Source organism: Salvelinus sp. IW2-2015, linkage group LG1, assembly GCF_002910315.2.
Source record: "Salvelinus sp. IW2-2015 linkage group LG1, ASM291031v2, whole genome shotgun sequence".
Taxonomy (NCBI): Eukaryota; Metazoa; Chordata; class Actinopteri; order Salmoniformes; family Salmonidae; genus Salvelinus; species Salvelinus sp. IW2-2015.
The window spans coordinates 23,444,173-23,456,946 of record NC_036838.1 but is presented as its reverse complement, the minus strand read 5'-3'; the positions used below and the strand labels follow the sequence as shown (position 1 = coordinate 23,456,946).

Genomic DNA, 12,774 nt, shown 5'->3' with positions numbered 1-12,774 from the left:
AATTGTACTGCCTGGTCACTGCAAAAGTTGATGGCTATGCCCCATTTCTTTCTATCAGGCTAGATTTTGTTCTAAATGTAATCTGTGCACATGTACAGTGCCTTCAGAAAGTATTCATACCCCCTTGACTTGTTCCACATTTTGTTGTGTTACAGCCTCAATTCAAAATGTATTCAATATTTTTCTCACCTATCTACAAAGCAAAATCAGGTTTTAAGAAATGTTGGCAAATTTGCTAAAAAAACTTTACATAAGTATTTAGGCCMTTTACTCAGTACTTTGGCAGCGAGTCTTCTTGGGTATGACAGTACAAGCTTGGCACAGCTGTATTTGGGGAGTTTCTCCCATTCTTCTCTACAGATCCTCTCAAGCTCTGTCAGGTTGGATGGGGATTGTCGTTGCACAACTATTTTCAGGTCTTCCCAGAGATGTTCAATCGGGTTCAAGTCCGAGCTCTGGCTGGTCCACTCAAGGACATTCAGAGACTTGTCCCGAAGCCCCTCCTATGTTGTCTTGGCTGTGTGCTTAGGGTCGTTGTCCTGAAGGAAGGTGAACCTTCGCCCCAGTCTGAGGTCCTGAGCACTCTGGAGCAGATTTTCATCAAGGATCTCTCTGTACTTTGCTCTGTACATTTTTCCCTCGATCCTGACTAGTCTCCCAGTCCTTGCCGCTGAAAAACATACCCACAACATGATGCTGCCACCCCCATGCTTTACCGTAGGGATAGTATTGGCCAGGTGCCTGGTTTCCTCCAGACGTGACGCTTGGCATTCAGGCCAAAGAGTTCAATCTTGGTTTCATCAGAACAGAGAATCTTGTTTCTCATGGTCTGAGAGTCCTTTTGGCAAACTCCTCATGTGTCTTTTACTGAGTAGTGGCTACCGTCTGGCCACTCTACCATAAAGACCTGATTGATGGAGTGCTGCAGACATGGTTGTCTTTCTGGAAGGTTCTCCCATCTCCACAGAGGAACTCTGGAGCTCTGTCAGAGTGACCATTAGGTTCTTGGTCACCTCCCTGACCAAGGCCCTTCGTCCCCGATTGCTCAGTTTGGAAGGGTGGCCAGCTCTAGGAAGAGTCTTGGTGGTTCCAAACTTCTTCCATTTAAGAATGATGAATGCCACCATGATCTTGGGGACCGCCAATGCCGCATAAATGTTTTGGTACCCTTCCCCAGATTTCTGCCTCGACGCAATGCTGGCTTGGATCTCTACGGACAATTCCTTCAACCGCATGGCTTGGTTTTTGCTCTGACATGCACTGTCAACTGTGGGACCTTATATAGACAGGTGTGTGCCTTTCCAAATCATGTCCAATCAATTGAATTTACCACAGGTGGACTCCAATCAAGTTGTAGAAAAATCTCAAGTATGATTAATGGAAATAGGATGCACCTGAGCTCAATTTCGAGTCTCATAGCAAAGGGTCTGAATACTTATGTAATTAAGGTATTAGGTTTTTATTTTTTAGAAATGTGCAAAAATTTCTAAAAACCTGTTTTTGCTTTGTCATTATCGGGTATTGTGTGTAGATTGATGAGGGGAAAATTATTATTTAATCAATTTTAGAATAAGCTGTAACGCAACAAAATGTGGAAAAAGTGAAGGGGTCTGAATACTTTCCGAATGAACTGAATGTCAGACACAAGAGCAAATATTTCTCCTTTCCTTTAAAACGTATGAAAAAACCTCGGCCTACCTTAGGCTTTCCGAAAGTAGGCTATAAGATAATGAATTGTCAAGGAAAGTATGAAGGGTACTGCTAGGCTATAGTAGGAAGATGAAATTGACAATCATCAAAATAGAACCAAATACACTGCAATATGTCCATAGCCTATTTATCAGAGATGCTGATTATCGAGAGGGAGAGTGTTGCAAAGATTTTTCAAATACTGTGAGGAATTATTATAATTTGAATGGATGTAAAAATACAAAATAAACAGCCTTTGTTGACTTGTGAGGTGAAGAAAAAATGACTGAGAGCCCAGCTGGGCACTTCTAGTTCTGCCTGGTTCAGCTTWGTTCTTATTCCGGTGCTCTACTGGGCGAACTATGCCAAAGCAGGCAGAAATAGAGGTATGCAACCTATAGAAATGAAGGAGAAAATATTCTGTAGGAATATTATTAGATATATCATATTATTATAATATTATAACATATTATTATAGTGTTATTATAGTAGCGCTATAATAACACATGTAGTGGTTCCATCCGTGGTAGGGAACTGGCATTAGACGGTTAGTTATGTGAATCAGACAATGAATCAAAAGGTTTTATTACAGTTTGTGGAACAAACGGTAGTTGTTCAAGGCGAGACCTTATCCCTATACAAAAATGAATACAAATTCAGAAATACAAAAGGCATTTATTCATATATACAAACTGTATCAGTTAGTGTCACGACAACGATCCAACATTTGCCACTGCCAGAGTAGGCTTTTAGGAAATTCAGTCTAGTTTTGACAGGGTAATGGAGTGACAGCAAACTAAGGTGTGCCTGTCCGTTTGACTGCGTGATGAGGTTAGACATGATAGCTTAGTGTGTTTTGATGTGGTATAACAGAGTCACCCCAATTACAACACCGTTGCAGGCAAGATGAGAGAGAAGGCTGTATTGTAAAACTGAATGTCAGTGGTAGACAGTGGTAGCTTATGTCAATGGAAATTCACTTGCTGCGTGGCATGGTGGGCTGGGGAAGATGAGACTTTGTGCTTGAAGCGAATGTCCCGTCTGCGGTCTACGGCCAGCTGGAGAAGACTCCGCCGGAAGTGGTGAGCACAGGGTTCGTAGACCTTCTTAAAACCATCCACTGCTTGGACCCCTTGCAGAAGATTTGCTTGTACCGCACGTCTCCTGGAAAGACATGGTTGTGGTGTCAGCATTTAGACTCAGTTGATGAAGGGATGTAGGGCATCACACCTTTGTTGGTAAAGGTGTCAACAGATGGGTCCTAAGTGACTACAGACAGGCTAGTGTATTGTTTAGGGACAATGATGCATCCCTCATGCCTGTGGATCCAAAATGCAGTCACTTTATGGTATATACGTTGGGTATATTTCAACAGGGGACTGTGGAACGTCTCCAGATAACCTGCATTTTACAAAGAGAAAAAGTGTAGACTAAATAACATGGTAACATGGTCTGCAATGTACTCTGTCTGGTCCTCTAACCTCCTGTGAACCCCATAACACAAACAAATGCTTACAAATGCATTTATTTATTTTTTTATTTAACCTTTATTTAATTAGGCAAGTCAGTTAAGAACACATTCTTATTTACAGTGACAGCCTAGGAACAGTGGGTTAATTGCCTTGTTCAGGGGCAGAACAACAGATTTTTACCTTGTCAGCTCTGGGATTCAATCTAGCAACATTTCGGTTACTGGCCCAACGCTCTAACCACTAGGCTACCTTGCCGCAGCCTACACATTGGTGTCGTAAACAATCCTTGGTTCCTGTCTGTGTCTGGTCAAGAGAGGAGGGAGGGCCCCCTGCGGAAGAACATCTGGCAGAACGCCCAGAATACGTTCTTTAAGTTAAGATAAGAGACGGAGCCAGTCACGTGTGAACCGATCCAATGAATCATGTTTATGTAGGTTTAGATAGCAGTAACAAAGCTCTATGTAAGGAACGCCCTTTTAGAGCTCACTTCAGACTCGTACTTACAGTTAAGTCGGAAGTTTACATACACCTTAGCCAAATACATTTAAACTCAGTTTTTCACAATTCCTGACATTTAATCCGAGTAAAAGGTCCCTGTCTAAGGTCAGTTAGGATCACCACTTTATTTTAAGAAGTGAAATGTCAGAATAATAGCAGAGAGAATGATTTATTTCAGCTTTAATTTCTTTCATCACATTCCCAGTGGGTCAGAAGTTTACATACACTCAATAGTATTTGGTAGCATTGCCTTTAAATTGTTTAACTTGGTCAAACGTTTCGGGTAGCCTTCCACAAGCTTCCCACAATAAGTTGGGTGAATTTTGGACCATCCTCCTGACAGAGCTGGTGTAACAGAGTCAGGTTTGTAGGCCTCCTTGCTCGCACACACTTTTTCAGTTATGCCAACAAATTTTCTTATGGATTGAGGTCAGGGCTTTGTGGATGGCCACTCCATACCTTGACTTTGTTGTCCTTAAGCCATTTTGCCACAACTTTGGAAGTATGCTTGATTGTCCATTTGTAAGACCCATTTGCGACCAAGCTTTAACTTCCTGACTGATGTCCTGAGATGTTGCTTCAATATAGCCACATAATTTTCCTACCTCATGATGCCATCTATTTTGTGAAGTGCACCAGACCCTCCTGCAGCAAAGCACCCCCACAACATGATGCTGCCACCCCCGTGCCTCATGGTTGGGATGCTGTTCTTCGGCTTGCAAGCCTCCCCCTTTTTCCTCCAAACATAACGATGGTCATTATGGCCAAACAGTTCTATTTTACTTTCATCAGACCAGAGGACATTTCTCCAAAAAGCACGATCTTTGTCCCCATGTGCAGTTGCAAACCGTAGTCTGACTTTTTTATGGCGGTTTTGGAGCAGTGGCTTCTTCCTTGATGAGCGGCCTTTCAGGTTATGTCAATATAGGACATTACTGTGGATATAGATACTTTTGTACCTGTTTCTTCCAGCATCTTCACAAGGTCCTTTGCTGTTGTTCTGGGATTGATTTGCACTTTTCGCACCAAAGTACGTTCATCTCTAGGAGACAGAACGCGTCTCCTTCCTGAGCGGTATGACAGCTGCATGGTCCCATGGTGTTTATACTTGCATACTATTGTTTGTACAGATGAATGTGGTACCTTCAGGCATTTGGAAATTGCTCCCAAGGATGAACCAGACTTGTGGAGGTCTACATTTTATTTCTGAGGTCTTGGCTGATTTCTTTTGATTTTCCAATGATGTCAAGCAAAGAGGCACTGAGTTTGAAGGTAGGCCTTGAAATACATCCACAGGTACACCTCCAATTGACTCAAATGATGTCAATTAGCCTATCAGAAGATTCTAAAGCCAGGACATCATTTTTGGTCATTGTCCAAGTTGTTTAAAGGTACAGTCAACTTAGTGTATGTAAACTTTTGACCCACTGGAATTGTGATACAGTGAATTATAAGTGAAATAATCTGTCTGTAAACAATCGTTGGAAAAATTACTTGTTTCATGCACAAAGTAGATGTCCTAACCGACTTGCCAAAACTATAGTTTGTTAACAAGAAATTTGTGGAGTGGTTGACAAACGAGTTTTAATGACTCCAACCTAAGTGTATGTAAACTTCCGACTTCAACTGTTTGCAGTAATGGCTTTGCTGGCATGCATCCCACTGCTTTTTTTTTGCCACACCAAGATTTACATGCTAAAATCGCCACTGCTACTTTGTAGTTAACATACATTGAGAAGGTTTTTGGGAAAGCCTTTCCATCTACCAGAAGATGGTTGTCATTAGCATCATCGCTAATGGCTACATATGGCAGACAAAGGCGCACACACAGAAACGGGCATTTCCACGCTGTTGACTCTTCAGAAAGTTGAAAGAAAATAGGAATCACTTCTGCATTTTGTCTTATCATCATCTTGGGCAAATAAAATAATGATCTAATAAATTCAATACATTTAGTTGATTTCCTGCTGTTCAATACACTTCTACTGGGAAGCCAACATTTTCCCAAACTGGAGATTTAAACGATGATGGTGGATCCTCCAATTCTGGTTTATCGACTCCACCACTGCCATCGAAAATAAATAGTTTCCCTCTGCGCCTCACAAAAGGATAGTTTGAAATGCGCCAATTTAAGTTCGGAATTTTGATTACAACGTGTGCATAGGCTCAAGTCGTTTTAACGGAATAGACTATAATGTTTTTTCAGCTCAGATTACTCAAGAGGCATACAACGCAGTGTAGGGATGGCCTATAGGCCTAGTGTATATATATAACCTCAGCAAAAAAAGAAACGTCCTTTTTTCAGGACCCTGTCTTTCAAAGATAATTCATAAAATTCCAAATAACTTCACAGATCTTCATTGTAAAGAAACACTGTTTCCCATGCTTGTTCAATGAATCATAAACAATTAATGAACATGCATCTGTGGAACGGTCGTTAAGACACTAACAGCTTACAGACGGTAGGCAGCGGCAGGTAGCCTAGTGGTTAGAGCGTTGGGCCAGTAACCGAAAGGTTGCTAGATTGAATCCCCGAGCTGTCAAGGTAAAAATCTGTCGTTCTGCCCCTGAACAAGGCAATTAATCCACTGTTCCTAGGCCGTCATTGTAAATAAGAATGTGTTCTTAACTGACTTGCCTAATTAAATAACGGTTAAATAAAATAAAAAATAAAAATGAAGGTCACAGTTATGAAAATTTAGGACACTAAAGATGCCTTTCTACTGACTCTGAAAAACACCAAAAGAAACATGCCCAGGGTTCCTGCTCATCTGCGTGAATGTGCCTTAGGCATGCTGCAAGGAGGCATGAGGACTGCAGATGTGGCCAGGGCAATAAATTGCGATGTCCGTACTGTGAGACGCCTAAGACAACACTACAGAGAGACAGGACGGACAGCTGATCGTCCTCGCAGTGGCAGACCACGTGGAAGAGTGGGGTAACATCTCACAGCAAGAACTGGCAAATCTGGTGCAATCCAAGAGGAGGAGATGCACTGCAATACTTAATACAGCTGGTGGCCACACCAGATACTGACAGTTACTTTTGATTTTGACCCCCACTTTGTTCAGGGACACATTATTCTATTTCTGTTAGTCACATGTCTGTGGAACAGTTTTTGTCTCAGTTGTTGAATCTTGTTGTGTTCAAACAAGTATTTACACATGTTAAGTTTGCTGAAAATAAATGCAGTTGACAGTGAGAGGACGTTTCTTTTTTTGCTGAGTTTATATATACATTACCGTTCAAAAGTTTGGGGTCACTTAGAAATGTCCTTGTTTTTTWAAGAAAAGCACATTATTTTGTCCATTAACATAACATCAAATTGATCAGAAATACAGTGTAGACATTGTTAATAATGAAAATGACTATTGTAGCTGGAAACGGCTGATGTTTTATGGAATATCTACATAGGCGTTCAGAGGCCCGTTATCAGCAACCATCACTCATGTGTTCCAATAGCATGTTGTGTTAGCTAATCCAAGTTGATCATTTTAAAAGGCTAATTGATCATTAGAAAACCCTTTTGCAATTATGTTGTGCTAATTAACTGTTGTGCTAATTAAAGAAGCAATAAAACTGGCCTTCTTTAGACTAGTTGAGTATCTAAAGCATCAGCATTTGTGGGTTTGATTACAGGCTCAAAATGGCTTGAAAAAAATGACTTTCTTCTGAAACACGTCAGTCTATTCTTGTTCTGAGAAATGATGGCTATTCCATGCGAGCCATTGCCAAGAAACTGAAGATCTCTACTCCCTTCACAGAACAGTGCAAACTGGCTCTAACCAGAATAGAAAGAGGAGTGGGAGGCCCCGGTGCACAACTGAGCAAGAGGACAAGTACATTAGAGTGTCTAGTTTGAGAAACAGATGCCTCACAAGTCCTCAACTGGCAGCTTCGTTAAATAGTACCCGCAAAACACCAGTCTCAACGTCAACAGTGAAGAGGCKACTCCGGGATGCTGGTCTTCTAGGCAGAGTTGCAAAGAAAAAGCCATATCTCAGACTGGCCAATAAAAAGAAAAGATTAAGATGGGAAAAAGAACACTGACACTGGAAAGAGGAATATACAGTATTTGTATGTTTTCCTGCGGGTTCTCAGTGGGCACGAAACAAAGGATTCTACAGGTGAAATTAAAATGTGCTCATTYTAGCTTGTGGAGAGAAGATTTCTTTCATGTTTATGACAAAAACATAATGTTATTGATATAGTAATGACTATATACAGTGGCAGAGCTATGGTGAAATGTCCTTTTCAAAATGGTTAATAACTTGACACACTCAACAGCTACCCCAACCAGAACCACTATACTCCGCACTAACCAACAGGCCTCATGCCACTAATCTTAAGAAAGCCATTGTCATTCTGTAACAAGCTCAAACCCAACTCTTATCGAAATGATTGGTACTGTTTTATGCGACATAGGTTAGTCACTCATGATGCCTTGCGTAGCCGTATGCTTTGTGTTAGTCTTCTTCATCTAATTTCTCTTGATACAAGAGTCAGTCGGTCTCCTCTGTCTTCCGGTGTTGAAGGACATGCATGTGTCAGTGCCAGTTATGGAATGTTGTCACTGTCACCATCATGCAGGGTGTCATGAGAGGATCTCACTCCTTCAGCCCACCTACAGTATACAGTCACACGGGTATAGTAACACTATAATAACACATCAATAGCAGAGTAGTACTAGTAACATTGTAATCACATAGTAATAACTGAATAATTCTATACAACAAGACCAATAATTCAATCTACCTTCTTTATAATCTAATTACACAAGGTAAGAGTGGGTAATCGTTCAAATAACAGTGTCGGCAAACAGGGCATAGTAGCCTATTGGCTGGATATTCTGCTGAGTCACGTGATTGGAAAATGAGGAGAGAGAACACCCCTCCCTCAAAAAGGAAAAGTGCACCGATAACATTTTTGGACCCAGCAAAGAGCTGAGTGAAAAAAAAKAGTGGTTTAAAACCGAAACGCACGGGCAATGCTAATATAAATATAATGCATCTCTAAAGTACTATTGTTGCATAATAAGGATACAAAGGTAAAGCATTAGTCTATCAAAAATAATGTAAGCAAGGCTCTATGATTAAAGGCACAAGACTAGGATATGTGGCTGGATGATGGACCCGACCATTGCCATCACAACAAAGAGGGGACACAACCATGTAAACAAGACGAAATTATTCACTGAAAAATGCTGCCATATGTATTAAAATATCACCGCGTATGACATGCTTCCCGAGCCAAAAACAACAAGGATAAACTGCATGAATTCAAAGCTGTTACTAACACAACTTGGTCAAATCAGTTGTATAAGTCCTTGAAGTACGAGTGCTAGACCCCGCAGAGACAACAAGAAGCTGAAAAAAAGGTCACGTTGCCTGAATATTCCAAAGAGCTTATAACATTTCTCAAATTCCGTGTATAATAAGGATAGAACGTTGCAATCATCTTTAGCACTGAATATGAACACATTAATCCTGAAAGCACCAGCCATCAGCCTAATGTTGTCATCAGAGGCTTCTGTTTCATTTGCTGTCCATATGGAACAGTAGCCTATGCAGAATACATCCAAACGACAGCGCATGTGAGATGATTCATGTCCAGTAACATCGATATAAATCAACACCCGGTGCATTGTAACGTGATGCAAATAGCGACTGGCATTCCCACGAGCGATTCGCGACACTTGAACAATAGGCCTACCCTTCACCAAACGTGGTCGTATTTCTCATTGAACCCACTGAGGTATGTCGTCAAATCCCTAAAAACGGTGTAAAATGACAGTCCGGCTCCAGGCGCTCATTGCGAAAATGGAGCAATGCATGGCAGTCAGATGGTCCTCGCGTTCCTCAGGAGAAACAGCTGGCGTTATTGCTAGGTTACAATGGGTTACAACGCCCACTGATGGTATTTCGGCTCCGGTCCAGGGACACAAGGTCTATGGCTTTTTGCCCGGCGTTTATCCCCCGCGACGAATTGTGAGAAGGGATAGGCTACAATGCAGCCACCGAACTTCAGTCCAAATGACAAGCATATCTATCTTGTTCACTAGGCTATTGTCATGATAAATGGGAAAAAGTCTCTACGCAAAGCTATTCTGAGATATCCTCAACAAAATAGCAGGCAATATGAAGGACAAACTTGGCAACACGGTTTGTAAAAACGAAATGGACACACACTGTCACTGAGCTATATTGTTCTGGTATGGAAATAATGAACACAGACATTACAAAACCATTACAAACCCGGCGTCGCTGAGCTAACATGCTAACTTCAGAACCTATTCCAGACAAATAAAACGTACCTTCTCTGAAGACTTATTATTCGGCAGATACCTCAGCGTTATCCACTCGGTAGGGAAAGTCCAGTGCTTTAACGTAAGTCCAGTCTCAAACTGCGAGTTAAAATTCATTAGCTTGAGGGCAGGGGCATTAATTAAGCCCTTCCATGTTGATCGTGGAAAGCATGAGACAGGAGGGTGTACGCGGGGGAGAACAGAGCATCCTCGTCCGCTGCGCAGCGCTGCTTATCGTCACTGCGTGAGTGAACAGTGAAATGAGCACATCAGAATCAGAGCTCGATTCCTTCTGGCTCTGTGTCCCTCCTGATCGTGCACAAGCGTCTCTTCATTTACACCGCACGCAAACAGTCACCAACACAAAAGAGCCATCGTGACTATATAGTCTAGGTCTACTAATTAGGTCTAGYCTACTTTTAATTGATTTTAATGAACAACCTCAAAATTAAATTCCACCTCAATTTGGGAGGCTAATGGTATATGCAAATAACATGACTGACTTACTGAGACAACATTGCCACACCACTGACACAGTAACAATAGTCCTCTAATTTCATTGCCTTGATTAACTTGGAAATATGAAAACTGAAGGTTCATGTTGATAAAATATCTACATTTTTTGCAATTATAGGCTATCTTTGTAGTACCAGTCAAAAAGCGCTCATATTCAATCCATGAATGAAAAATGATAAATTCCAGTTGACATTGTCCAAGTGGAATTGACCACATTACATATTGAAGAGAGGCGCACGCTGCATAGCCCAGCCATTTGCCTCAAACGGATGGCGTAGAATTTGATCGAGCTTTAGTGTCTGTCATTTAAAGTAAATCTGCTGCAGCAGCCAGTAGAGAAAATTAAGTTGACAAGTGTTGAAAGCAGCGGCGATTTTTACATGTAAATCTTAGTGGGGGGGGGNCAAAGACCCTACACAACACAACACTAAACAATACATGAATTGCACTATAACGGTGACAAACGGTGCACACAAACTGTTAGGGCCTACACAAAGCAGTCCCAACAGCTTACCACTGCTACACCCGGCTTTCAGCATTTACTGCCTTTAAAAAAACCATAGCTGATATGGCTGGCTTGCTTAATTAAACAAATGTAGTTTCTACTGACAATTGAGATGTACAAACTATGGCATATGGGGACAACAAGTGGATAAGAGGGAATCTGTAATTTCGATTAAGACATTAATGAGTGAGCGAAGACATAGTCAATATAACCATTTGTTCAGCACTTTTGAAATGTACAGACAGAATTCAGAACATGGGCTGTTCATACAGTGTACTCCCTGTACAAGTCAGACCCGTAGGATAAATAAAGGTTGCATATAAACAGACAATGAAAGCTCTTATAATATTCGATGATTACATTTCTCTAAAACAGGTTATAGGCTACATGTGCACCACCAAGTCAGAACAGTAGGCGAAATTAAGAGGTGAAAATAGACCAAATTATTAGGGTGATGCACATTGAACGCCGTTTGGGTCTTTGCGGGTCAAAAAGTATTCACCTCATATAACACTATTTGACGCGTTAAATAAGCTTTTAATTTGCCATGTCAAATAGCACAATTCTATTATAGAATGTTGTGTGTGCTGAATTTGCACGTGCAAGCCAAGCGCCACCACCACGATCAGTAGCATGTCAAAGCTTTACAAAAAAAAGTTTGCAAACAAGCACACACCGGCCACGAACGATCTGTTTAGAATAMTACGTTGGTGAAAATAGACCAAATTATTAGCGTGAGGCACGTGGCCTACTAACAGCTTACTACACAACATACACTTAGTATTACTTTCTTAGCTACAGTATACGTAACTCCCTTGCATATTACATMATTTATGCAGCAGCATACAAGACATTGTTCGACTCACCTTGTGAAGGTGGCGCGGTGGTCCTTTGTGGGCAAATTTTGTCATCAAACTTTGTCATCAAAGTCTGGCATTCTTTGGATTTATGGTGGGAACTCGGAAGAAAGAAAAGCACACAGCCACTCCATTGAATAGCAGGCTAACATTAGTGGTTTCTTTGCAATGCTTACAGTTAGGCACTGATTCCTTCCAAACCACGCATTGTTGAATTTGCGATTTTCAACTTGTTGTGTAATCTTTATGTCCAATGGCCGATGAGCACCGATACATTTTATCTATAATTTCTCTTCATTATTTCTCTTCATATGACAAGGATTAAAAAGGATTTGCCAGTAGATTGTCGACTTGATTCATTATGATGACTGCTAGCTAAGACTTTGAAAGTAAAATGTTGACATGATCAGTCCAATCAAAGCTACTGTACATATAACGTGATTTTACGTAATTTTATCTGTCGCCAATGACCTTGAGCGCTTTGTGAAGGGCACTTGTAATATACTATATGGCAGGACCCAAAGGGCTGAAATTTTGGATGTGTCACGATCGTGTGGGGGAATTGACAACAAAACGCCAGCATTGGAAAATAGCCCATCTTCCTTTTATTTTGAAGAAGGCAAAAATGAAACAAAAACACTTACAAGACTACCCAAAACATGAACGACCGTGAAGCTATGAACGTAGTGCACATACCCAGCTACAAACGTATAACATAGACAAGTTACCCCACACAAACGAAAGCCTATGGCTACTTAAATTATGGCTCCAATCAGAGACATAACAGAAATCAGCTGTCTCTAATTGGGAACCATTCAGGCAACCATAGACTTTCCTAGATCACTAACCCCAACAAGACACAGCTAGACACATACACTCAACACAAAACCCATACACTACACCAACACCCCTTTACATATAACACGCCAAAAC

At 41.1% G+C, this 12,774-nt stretch overlaps 1 protein-coding gene across 1 annotated transcript in view; it reads right to left on the bottom strand.

Moving 5' to 3' along the window:
* The window catches only part of LOC111962116 (voltage-dependent L-type calcium channel subunit alpha-1D-like), a 128,642-nt gene extending 118,424 nt beyond the window's left edge, over window positions 1-10,218 (bottom strand). The window contains exon 1 of the mRNA XM_070442331.1: window positions 9,973-10,218. The gene's annotated coding sequence lies outside the window, so the exon portion shown is untranslated. The remainder of the gene's footprint in view (window positions 1-9,972) is intronic.
* Between the last annotated feature and the right edge of the window lie 2,556 nt (window positions 10,219-12,774).